This window comes from Oncorhynchus mykiss, chromosome 27 (genome assembly GCF_057628025.1).
Source record: "Oncorhynchus mykiss isolate SJ-2025 chromosome 27, ASM5762802v1, whole genome shotgun sequence".
In the NCBI taxonomy this organism is placed as follows: Eukaryota; Metazoa; Chordata; class Actinopteri; order Salmoniformes; family Salmonidae; genus Oncorhynchus; species Oncorhynchus mykiss.
The window spans coordinates 26,727,112-26,738,715 of NC_143048.1; positions in this window are offsets into that span (position 1 = coordinate 26,727,112).

An 11,604-nucleotide genomic window follows, 5' to 3' on the forward strand; every position below is an offset into this window, starting at 1 on the left:
AGTTTTATGTTCTATAATGTACCATATGGTTAATGATTTTGCAATGTTTTGTCACTGAGGTTTTTGTGCTTGTACCACCCCAGGCTCAACATCATTTATAACATGGATTTCACTCACCACATCACATGTTTCAGGTAGCTCAAATATGCATTGCTTGATTACACTTATTTGCATATGAGATCTGAAATAAATAAGCAAACGATCAGCCAAATGTTCCTGCACATTGATGGTAATGCATCATGTTTGGTAGACGACTGTTGACAAGACAATGGCTGACATACAGGCCCAGTGTGCATGCTTTCAGGTATTTACAGTGTCACTAGTTCAGCCGGGGCATTTTCTGAACCGTTTTTGAATTGTATTGGCTTGGAGGAACTGAAGATCATTTGAGGTGCTGCTAGATGTGAATCTGTGATAGATTCAGAGAGAGTTATTTCCAGTGAGCCTCTATTTCTAGTGAGGAACTGTACCTACTGGCATTGATATACAGAGGCTTTAAGGCATTGGGATCTATTTAATATCCTCCTACGTTTCATTTGAGTTATAAGGATCACAGGATATTTATAGTACTGCCAAGATGTGTGATTCTTTCCAGACTGCTTGGCTGGGCTTTGGGGAGTGCCCAGGCCCAGCAGATGGTTATTTTATTCACCTTCTTCTCTCTCTTCTTTTCTTCTCTCTCTCCCTCTATGTACTTTTTCATGAAAACAATCAGCTGAGTATTTTGGAAAAGGCGAGGAAATCCATCAGATCTGCAACCCAGCACCCAACCCCAGTGTCATCAATTCTGGATGCTTCAAAGTAGCAGGAAGTGGAGGCCTAATAAGGTGTATCCTCCAGGCTTCCTGTTAGGCTAACCCTGGAACCCTGGGCCAAGTTACTTTAGACCTGACACTGGATCCTCCCATTTGACCCCCACACTTAAACTGGGGCCATTATGTGGTCAAGGCAGCAAACTCACCACTCAACATGTCTCAGTGGTCATTTTGCTTTAGAGTAGACCGCCAAGGTAGATCTTTGAGTCTTTGTTCATTAAAAATACAATCCCATTACGCATTTAATGCAATGTCTAGAATTACTGGAAGAAAGTACTTTATATTATTTTCTCATCAAACTAAGAAAACACACAAAAGCCCAAGAAAGGTCCATGATTTAATTCCCATGTTCCTCTGCTCTCTGGGGACTGCAGCCTAGTGATGAAGGGGTAGACTTAGTCCGTCAGCAGGAGACCCCGCCCACCCCAGGGGAGGAGGGGCGGCAGTGGGTTGCCGTGTGCATCAACACTCATCTCAGCTGGGCTGGAGTGTCTGCATGGTCTCATCTTCAAATTGAGCTTGGCTTTGAACCATTAGGATCAGCCTCTCCTCGCCCGGTTCAGAGATAAGATGCCTAGATTAGACATGTTGAAAGGATATGTTTTCAATTTGACTCGTGCCACCCTCCTCCTCCCCCACATCTCCACCTCCCCCACCTCTCCTCTTCCCCCACCTCTCCTCCTGGCTCCCCTCTTTCCCTTCTCCTCCCTGTCTGCCTCCCTGTCTGCCTCCCTCTGTCTGCCTCCCTGTCTGCCTGGGCCATGTGTCTGACTGCTGATTAATTCTCCTGTGGAGAGGGGGAGCCAAACAGTGGATCGATAAATCATTTCTTTATGCATCTGCAGGTAAATAAAAAAAACCTCTCTGGTTAAAAATACATGAATCCCTTGTCTGCTGTGCCACAGATGCTCCACATTAATGTCTTCCTGGCCTTCCCCGGAGTAGCTCTGTAATTTCTAAACTGTTTTTACATGCAGACCCAACATACATTTTTTATCTCCACAATAGCACAAAGCTCTGCAGACCATTAAACCAAATGCAATGTTCAAGATGCAAAATGTCTCCCAGAACATAGCTAGTGTGTGTGTGTGTGTGTTTGTGTTTGTATGCATGTGTGTGTGTGTATGTGTGTGTGTGTGTGTGTGTGTGTGCGTGCGCGCGTCTGTGTGTGTGTGTGTGTGTGTGTGTGTGTGTGTGTGTGTGTGTGTGTGTGTGTGTCTGTGTGTCTGTGTGTGTGTGTGTGTGTGTGTCTGTGTGTGTGTGTGTGTGTGTGTGTGTGTGTGTGTGTGTGTGTGTGTGTGTGTAAGCACAGGTGTGTGTTGCGCATGTATGTACTGTATGCACATCTGTTGAAGCAGAGTTGCAGCTATTTAAGCTATTCAGGTTGACCCCAGTGGGCTAGTGAGTTGATAGTACACATAAATTGTTTTAGCCAATTAAAAGATCCTATATTTCATTTAGTAGGTGTTTCTTTCTCATAAGCTGCTTCTATAAGCCTTGCTAGTAACTATACTTCATAAACAATCTAGCCCTGGTTGGGTAAATCCAACACTAGCTGCGGGTTGTAATAATTGTGTTTTTGTGTGAGTCCCTTTGAGGCTTTTACTTATTACATTTAACAAGGTCTGAAACATTCAACAATATTCAACAATCCAAGAGAGCTCTCCGGCCTCTAGGTCATCAGGCTGCTGATTATCCCACACACCTCTCACCATCGTCAAGCGCACCCGCGCCTCATGACACTCACCTGGACTCCGTCACCTCCTTATTTATCTTCCCTATATCTGTCACTCCCCTTGGTTCTTTCCTCAGGTGTTATTGACTCTGTTTCATGTCGGTACGTTGTTTGTGTGTCGTGTTTATTGTTTTGTTTATTTATTGAAACACTCACTCCCTGTACTTGCTTCCTGACTCTCAGCACACATCGTTACAAGTTCATTGAAAAGCCCATGTGGGTTTTGAATATTTTTCTCATGAGCAAGGCATGCTGTTTAGTACCCCACCTGCACACACTCTTTATCCCTCCAGATGTTCTCTCTAAGCAATGCAGTGTTGGGAGATATGGATCTCTGGCTCTGGTCTGGTAGCTTGCTGATAGTCATCAATTACAGTATAGTAATGACAACACACTCTCGTCTCATTGGAGCTCCTCAAGCCCCAGAGTTTACTTTCAAAGCAGCTGCCATCGCTGGAGAGAGTCTGCTATAAACAAACGTCTTTAGGCTGAGAACAGTTTGGTTTGAGACAATGTGTTTACACAACCAATGTACCACGCTGGTGTAGGTCAGGATGGATTTTCAAATGATATGAGATTTAGTAATGAGATGCAGATGTGTGTCTGTAAATTAATTTGGATGCAAGACACTTGTTTACAGTTGCATTCATTTTTCTTGAAGCTTCTTACGGTCCAAAAATACTTGAGAATAGCGTTGGGTTGCAGGTCCCAGAGAGTGGTGTTGTTTTAGTTCAAACGCGGTGACAGCACAGAGCTCTGTGTTGTGGTGCGCTGCAGAGATGTCTTCTGGGGTGTTGTCGCGCTGCGATGTGTGCCTGATAAAGGTGGTTTCCTGCCACTGCTCCACTTAGCTGGGAGAGATAGTGAAAAGTGCAATCACAGCTGAAAGGGAAGATCCAGTGTGTGCACCCACATGTGTATGTTATTTTTTAAATTTTATTTAACTAGGCAAGTCAGTTAAGAACAAATTCTTATTTACAATGATGGCCTTACCCCGGCCAAAGATGGGCCAATTGTGCACCGCCCTATGGGACTCTCTATCACAGCTGGTTGTGACACAGCCTGGAATGGAACCAGGGTCTGTAGTGACGCCTCTTGCACTGAGATGCAGTGCCTAAGACCGCTGCGCCACCTGGGAGACTGTGTTGTGTGTGTGTGTGTGTGTGTGTGTGTGTGTGTGTGTGTGTGTGTGTGTGTGTGTGTGTGTGTGCGTGCATGCATGCATGTATGTGTGCTTGTGTGTGTGTGTCTGATCAGCGGAGCACGTCCTCTGGCCATTGCAGGGAAGGAGTGGCGATTTGAACAGCCCCTGTTGACAGCTCTACAACACACTAATGGTTGCCAGGTTAATTTACCCAAAAAACAGACCTTTTCTCTCTCCTCCCTTATCTACTTTGCTGCATGGGGGGAAGAGAGAACGGGGTGTTCAAGCTAGAGTAGCACTCTTTTTGGTGCACATCTGTCCTTTGGCAGTGTTTTGGCAGTGCAGTCTAAGTTTGGAAAGTTGATGTATTTGTAGTCATCAGAGTATAGAATTGCACGTATTCATCAGCATGAACATTTCAGGAGGAGTTTGTTCTTGTCCACACAAGCCGTTGTAACAAGAGAAAACTTCTCTCACTAGTATGTATGCTGCAGTCAGTGACTGTCCTGTTGTAAATCAGTCTCCATAACACCTAAAACTACTCACACCACTGCTGCACTGGTTGGCTCTCCCCTTCCCTGCCTCTCTCCTCTGCACTGGGGCTGGAGGCTGGAGCACGGGCCAAGTCCCCAACTACACATCTGCCTTTGGGCTGATCCGAGCCTTCTTGCTGTGCTGCAGGGGGAGGATGTGAGAACGGTGGGCCCTGGCCTTTCCCAGCCAACAGCCACGGCCCAGGAGATTGCCATAGAGCGAGTCCGCCTTGCCTCGCCTCGCTCAACCCTGTGATGTGGGAATGGGAATCGCCTGGGAGGGAGGGAGGTTGTCGTCCCACTGAGTGGACTGAGGCACCCAGCCCGGCCCGCACAGTTAAAGATAGTTAGCTCTGTGTGTGTTTTCTCTTCTGTTGTTTCGCCTTGCCTCATAGACCGAACAACAGTGCCACACAAGTGGTCGGGACTGGAGTCTCCGCGGCCAAGTGGCTCCTGGGGTTATGACCTCTTTCTGACTTCATTTAGGAGCAGTGTGTAAACATGTTAGCATTGTTGCAGAAAATGGTCACTCCAGGGTTAATAATTAATGTTATTCCCCCTTGTGTTCCTCATGTGTTTTTCTAGCATTCTACACTTTCTGCCCTTTGTCCTTTTTCAACTAGTTGCTGTAGTTTCTCTTTATTCAGCTATCACCTCTCTTGTTCTTACTTCAAACAACTGTCAGAATTATTACAAGTATCGAAACCACTTACATTGTGTTATGACTCAGATCCAGCTACCTCAATAGACTGTTAGTGTGTGTTATGTATTACACAACCACTATCATAACTGAAGAGACTACAGGGTGGTTTGTGAGTAATCTTTAGTCTAACCCCACCATGTTACACTGATAAGGAGCAGGAGTGTCTGCTCTGGCTCAGACCTGAGAACCAGACCCCCCTCCTCCCCTCGTTCCCTCCCAACACATCTCTGCTAGACGCCACACCCCCAAAGAGAACACTGGGGGCAACCTAAGGGCCAAACTTAGACCAGCAACCTTCATCTGGGCTCAGTGAGGGGTTTCAACATCCCTGTTCAGTCTATAGTGCTATGAGAATCAAGAGGACCACCTCCTTCGCCTACACCTCCTTTGTCATGAAGCAGTCATTCCTAGAAGCATTCCAGTTCCGACTGGAAAATAACTGCTTTGGGCAGTCACACACACTCACAAACACATACACACATGCAGACACACACACAGACACATACACAGACCCACACACATATACACAGACACACACACATATACACAGACACACACACATATACACAGACACACATGCAGTCACACACACAGACACATACACAGACACACAGATATAATACACAGACCCACACACATATACACAGACACACACACATATACACAGACACACACACATATACACAGACACACACACATATACACAGACACACATGCAGTCACACAAAGTTATGGGAAGTTCTTCCAACACTAACTCAATGTCCATATGTCACTGGGATCCTTGTGTGGGAAAGTGGGTGACCTGAGCTGAGTTTTTCTGCTATGTAGTGTGTGAAAAACTGCTTTCCTTCCTTCCCCTCACGTTCCCTCACTATTGATTGTATGTGTTACATTGTATTTTCTCTCTTGTCTTTTAAAGTTTAATTGACTCAGTGGGGTGGTACCCAGCTGGCACAGACAGACGCCTAACTGTGGTTTATAGTAGGCCTTAGTCACTTGGAGGGCCCTGTTTATATTGCTGCCTGAGTCTGGGCAACGCATGCTTGGGAAGCAGGCCCAGGGAACCTTTCCTCACTATTTTTTACACTTTTTCTCTCTGGCTTTCATGAGATACACACAATGTAGGCCTAAGGGCCTTGGGGGAGTATATGGGGGGGGGGGGGGGGTGCTAGGTCATAGGAGGGAGTTTGGACAGTGTCTTGTGATGTCACTCTCTGACACAGTGAGAGAAGGCTGATGTGTCTACTTAGTCATACAGAAAGATTGTGTGGAAAAATACTACTGGCAACGTGGCGTAGTTGATTGCATGATTTCAGCTTCCATGGAGAGATGCAATAGTACTTACCAAACTATATTCTAGGTATTGTTCACTGTGGGTGTGTGGAATGTTGCCATCCACTGAAAATAAACAGGGGAGATTATGATTTTGTAATGTGATCGTGAACAAAGAAAAATATGCCACTGACTAACTTTAGAGCAACTTCGGGAATGACTTCAAGAAACCTCTGTTTCCAAATATAGACAGTGTTACCCTTTGAACTACAGTGAAAAGAGAACATGTTTCCATGTTCTTGACAAACTGAAACCTTATCTAGCCATAATCACCTGTCTATTAACTCCTTCAGATTTTTCCATATTACATCAGTAAGGTTGTGACATTTTAAATACAGAAAACGAATAAATTAAAACGTAAGGGTGACTATGATTTCTGACCTTTAGGAGCTCTTGCTAGTTCCCTTGAAGAACATCGTATTTCCATTAGCAACTGCAGCACCAAAGAGCATTGATGTGGAACTCCACCTGTGACCAACTTCTGCCGTTGAGATGCCTACTCATGGGCAGAAAACCACTCAAACCCACCAAGTCCCATTGGCCTTCTCCCCTGGCGCCCTAGCTGCCCTGACCACTGGCAAAGCCACCGACCAGCAGACCAATCAATTCAGGAATGTTTTCTTGTGTAAGTTTTTGCCCGCCTAGTTTATGGCTCAAGGCAGGCGAGAGATATTTTACTATATTATTGCAAGAAAATTAGTTAATTCATGTTGTATGAGTTCATTCATGTTGTTTGAGTTCATTCATGTTGTATGAGTTCATTCATGTTGTGTATGTCTTTGTTCACACAAACTCTAAACCCTCTTGTCCTTTCCCACAAAGCTTTAACCTCTGAGATGCCAAAGGTTGTCACAGATTACTTTACTCAATGTGGCCATTGGAAGAGATAGGGAGGGTTGAATTCCTCCTGAGGACAGTATCTGCTGTAACTCTCTGGTGTTTTCAGTCAAAGTAAGACTGTGAACATTTAGCATTTTTTTCTGTTAAACTGCTTACAGTTTAAAGTGTCACCCAGTTTGGGCTGAAGTCTTTTAGCTTCAGATGAGGACCCATTTGTTTGGCAGCTGTAGAGGTGTACTTTAAATTGACAACATAATTAATCAGCTTAAAAAGATGGACAAATACTCAGGGCTCTAATAATCCTTATTGCTGAAGCGATTGAGCCAACATATGCAACATTTACCGTGAATGCTGTTTTTGCCAATGAGGGAGCATTGCCTTTAAAATGTAATTGGACTTTAGTGCAGAATTTCCATGATATGGATAGAATAGAGCCCTTTACTGTGAAGCGAGAAAGAAGCAGGTCACCAATTCCCCATGAGTCACTAAGGAATGTGGGATAGCAGGTGCTGAATATCACTTTCATTTATTTTTCCCCTCTTCTGCTTAATTAGCACAGGCTGCAGTCACACACGTTCATCTATATTTGTTCTGTGTCCATGTTTTTATTTTTGGTTATTGCCAGCGCTTGCACTCTGGCATCCTGGTCAGCCACCTCTGAGAGGGAGACCCCAATTCCCACAGTCAGAGGTAACCAAAGGGACACACAACTCTTCTACTTTCACAAGTGCCTGTGCAGCAACTACAGGAAAGAAGACGGTCAAGTAAAATACTCGTAATGTTTTATTTGCGTTCAGTTCAGGTTGGATCAATGAGATTGACCAGAAAAAGACACAACCTAAAAACCCGGTCTGTAGTTTTACCCTAGCGCCCTCTTGACAGAGATAGTAGATTTAATGCCAGTCCAGGCCAGCCATGAGATTACCCAGGAGGAGCAGTCAGCACTACTGGGCACTAAATCGCAACAGCTTCAGCAGGAGCTTCAGCAGCAGCAGGCCAGAGAGTCATTGAAGTTAAGGGTCAAAGGTCAATGGGAAGGAAGCTCAAGCACAGTCTGCATCTACTTCTGAGGTTACTCTCTGGCACTCACTAGAAAACAATGACATGTGTTTGTGCCTTAGAGCTAATATGTTTGTTGTACCCTTTATCAGTGGCTGTTCAGGAAATGATGGTAGTGTGTGGTTCACTTCTGGCATCCGAGCTACAGTATTCGTTGTCCTTGATTTATTGATGTATACGACATCCATTGTGTTTGCACTGCACAGTACAGGTTGAACAGAACATCTTCGTGGGATTTGGAAAAATCCTTATCCTTTCTCTGACTAACATTTCTCTCCAAAAACCTGTTTCCCATGTTTAGCCTTGAAGCCTCGGAGTGGTTATCTGGCAGAAATAATACAGTAAGACAGCCTCCTTAGTGTGTGTGTTTTTGTTTGCCTACAGTGATTCACCATGCTTATTTCTGAATATGTATGGAAAGCAGGGTTTTCACTATTTATTGATTTGATCTGCATGGTTGAAAGTCACGCAAGAAGAGCTACAACTGACCACACATGAGGATGAAATAGTTTAATTAAGGGGGAGGAGCTGGGAGTTGAAGTTAAAGGGGGAAAGGCAAGCTACATATGAAGAGAAAAGAGAGCGAGTAGAAGTCAAGGGGCTTTGGTGAAGAGGGTTGACCCTAGCCCTGTTTTCTCAGGGAGAGGGTGGGAGTGGGATTCCATGATCTAGCTGTGTGCGTGAGTGCGTGTGTTTGCATGTTCACTTTAGCTCATTTAAGATATTCACATCTGATCCACTCTCTCTTTAACTACCCACAACTCTCACACCCACAATGGAAAACATCTTAACTCTCAAGCCAGTTATATTTCTAACCAAGGATATTAGAGAATAATATTGTTTTGATTTATTGTAATAATGACTTTATAACATTTAATGAAATCAACTTAATTTGCTGACAGACTCAATGTCCCTCAGACAACGCTAGACCATTAACCCTTCCCCTATTTGTTGAAGGTTGTTTGAAAGGTTTCATACTCCTTATGAATGTAATGCAAGGAGTTGTTACAAGTGAGAAGTGAATAGAAAGGGAGAGGGAATGGAGGTTCCTTAGCGGAGAGAGAGAGGACTGTGGGCCTTTGAGGGGTGGGCGGCAATGGCAGGAGTTGAGGGGGTGGCCTGCATGGGACTGGTATGTGTTCGTGAAAGCCAGACTGGGGGGGGGGGGGGGGGGGGGGGGGCAGCTCGCTGACTGTGATTGGAAACAGATGTTGGCGAGAGCCAAGGCAGAAAATAAAATTTTGGGGAAAATTCTCAGGCCTTCTCTTTCTGGGCCCTGGCTTCAGAAGCCAATCACAGCACGGCACACGCTGGTCTGAGGGGTGTTCAAAACCGTCTGATTGGCCAAGGGCTCTAACGTGGGCGCTCTGAGCAGATGTCCTGGGAAAGTTGCTGAATCCCAGCCGACCCGCAGTAAAAGAGAAGAGAAAAAAATGTGGTCCTACAACTGGACAGTGACCAAAACCTGTTCTAATCCAGCTGCACACACACACGCACACAGGCAAGCTGACACACACACACACACACACAATCCACTTGTACAAAGAGAGGAACACATGCATGGAATCACATTCTTATCACATTCTTCTTTCCAACTGAAACGCTTCCTATAGACCTATAAATTTAGACCTATAAATATAGACCAAAATTGAAAATGACCTTTATTCAAGAAAATAAATTATGGCGTATTACCTTACCCCTTTGTTGTTAACGTCTGGAGTATGCATTTTCTAATGAATGCAGGAGAGTGGCTCAATACCTTCACGACCACCCCTTCACCCCACCAACCCTCCTCACACTCCCCTTAACCAGGAAAGACCACTCCAGTCCTCAGACACACATCTTCTCCTTCACAGCCCCCCTTCATTGTGGCCCTGTATCTGACAGGTGCTGTAGTGCATGGGTTGTAAATCAATCACCATTACTAATGGAAAGTCCACATTACCATGTGAAGCCAGTCCATTTCCTGCCCAGAATGTCAGGTCCCTGGTACCCAAGCCCTCATGAATGCAGGGTGGGTGGCCCACCGGCACCAAGACTGGCTCTCATTTCAACAGGGCTACCAGGAGGACCAGAGGTGCCTCTGGGAGTCAATGGCATATTAACTGGGGATGCGACAACAGCAATAAAAATGTAAATTGAAGCACAAGCTGAGGATGCCCCAGCCGTGACCTTCATAAACCTGTATAATACAGTCCTCCACCTGCAGTGACATGTGGGTCAACCCATCTCCTCCACCACAATACACACAGTTGAATGAGAAAGAAAATAAAAAAAAACAGGAGATTGACTACCTCCTTTTCCCTGAGTGGGAAGTTAGAGTAAATAAAATGTATTTTTTGTGTCAATGAAGTTTGTTACTTACATGTACGTTCCATAAACGTCATTCTGCTTTATGGGTGCTTACTCAGTCTCTGACCACTGTGGTGATTGTGTAAATCCTCCATCTCTGAGTGATGTTCGGTAACAGCAGGACCCATGAGAAGAGTCAGACCGTTGGAAAATATGTGGTCTCTTGTAACAGGCATGGGGTAATGTGTTTATGTGTTCCCCAGACACCACTCCTACCCTGGGTCCATATTAACCCAACCAAGGAGACTCTACCATGAAGAACAATTCTATTATTTTACCTTTATTTAACTAGGCAAGTCAGTTAAGAACACATTTTTATTTTCAATGACAGGCTACGAACAGTGGGACAGATTTTTACCTTGTCAGCTGGGGGATTCAATCTTGCAACCTTCCAGTTACTAGTCCAACACTCTAACCACTAGGCTACCAGCCACACAATAAGACCAGAATAGAAACAACTCTGTTGTGTTACCACCAATGGGGGGCTGAGGAGAATGTTGGTCATATTTCATGCCTTCTCTGCATAATGGAAGCAGTGAGCTGTATCTGTCTGCGTCACACTCTCCCTCTCTCCCTACAGAGGAGGTGTGATTAAGTACTGAAAGAGGCAGAGATCAGGGAGGCATCGTGGATCCTACCACCATCCTGTACACAATTCTTAACCAACTATGCAATAGCCCTGCACAACATTCTTACTAAGTAGGGCTAGGAGTTTTTCCTGTTTAGGTCAGGTGGTTATGGGAATCTCATGGCCACACAGCCAGACAAACCTCCTATCCTCCTCCTACTCTCTTCTTCCCCTTCATCTCAGTCTTTTCAGGTTAACCATGTCATCTTTAACTGTGTTGAGTAACACATTTCACCAGCCTATATAGCGCAGCTATCTATCTGAACCGTAGTGTGTACCATCCTCCTCCTCTTCCTCCTCCTCTTCCTCATCCTCTTCATCCTCCTCTTCCTCCTCCTCCTCCTCCTCATCCTTTCTCACTCATGGGAAGACTAGGCGTAGGAGACAGATGAAGCTTCGCAAGCGAGGCCATTAGATAAATATTTGGGTTGAAGTCTGACAAATGCGTCTCTCTCCGTTTCTG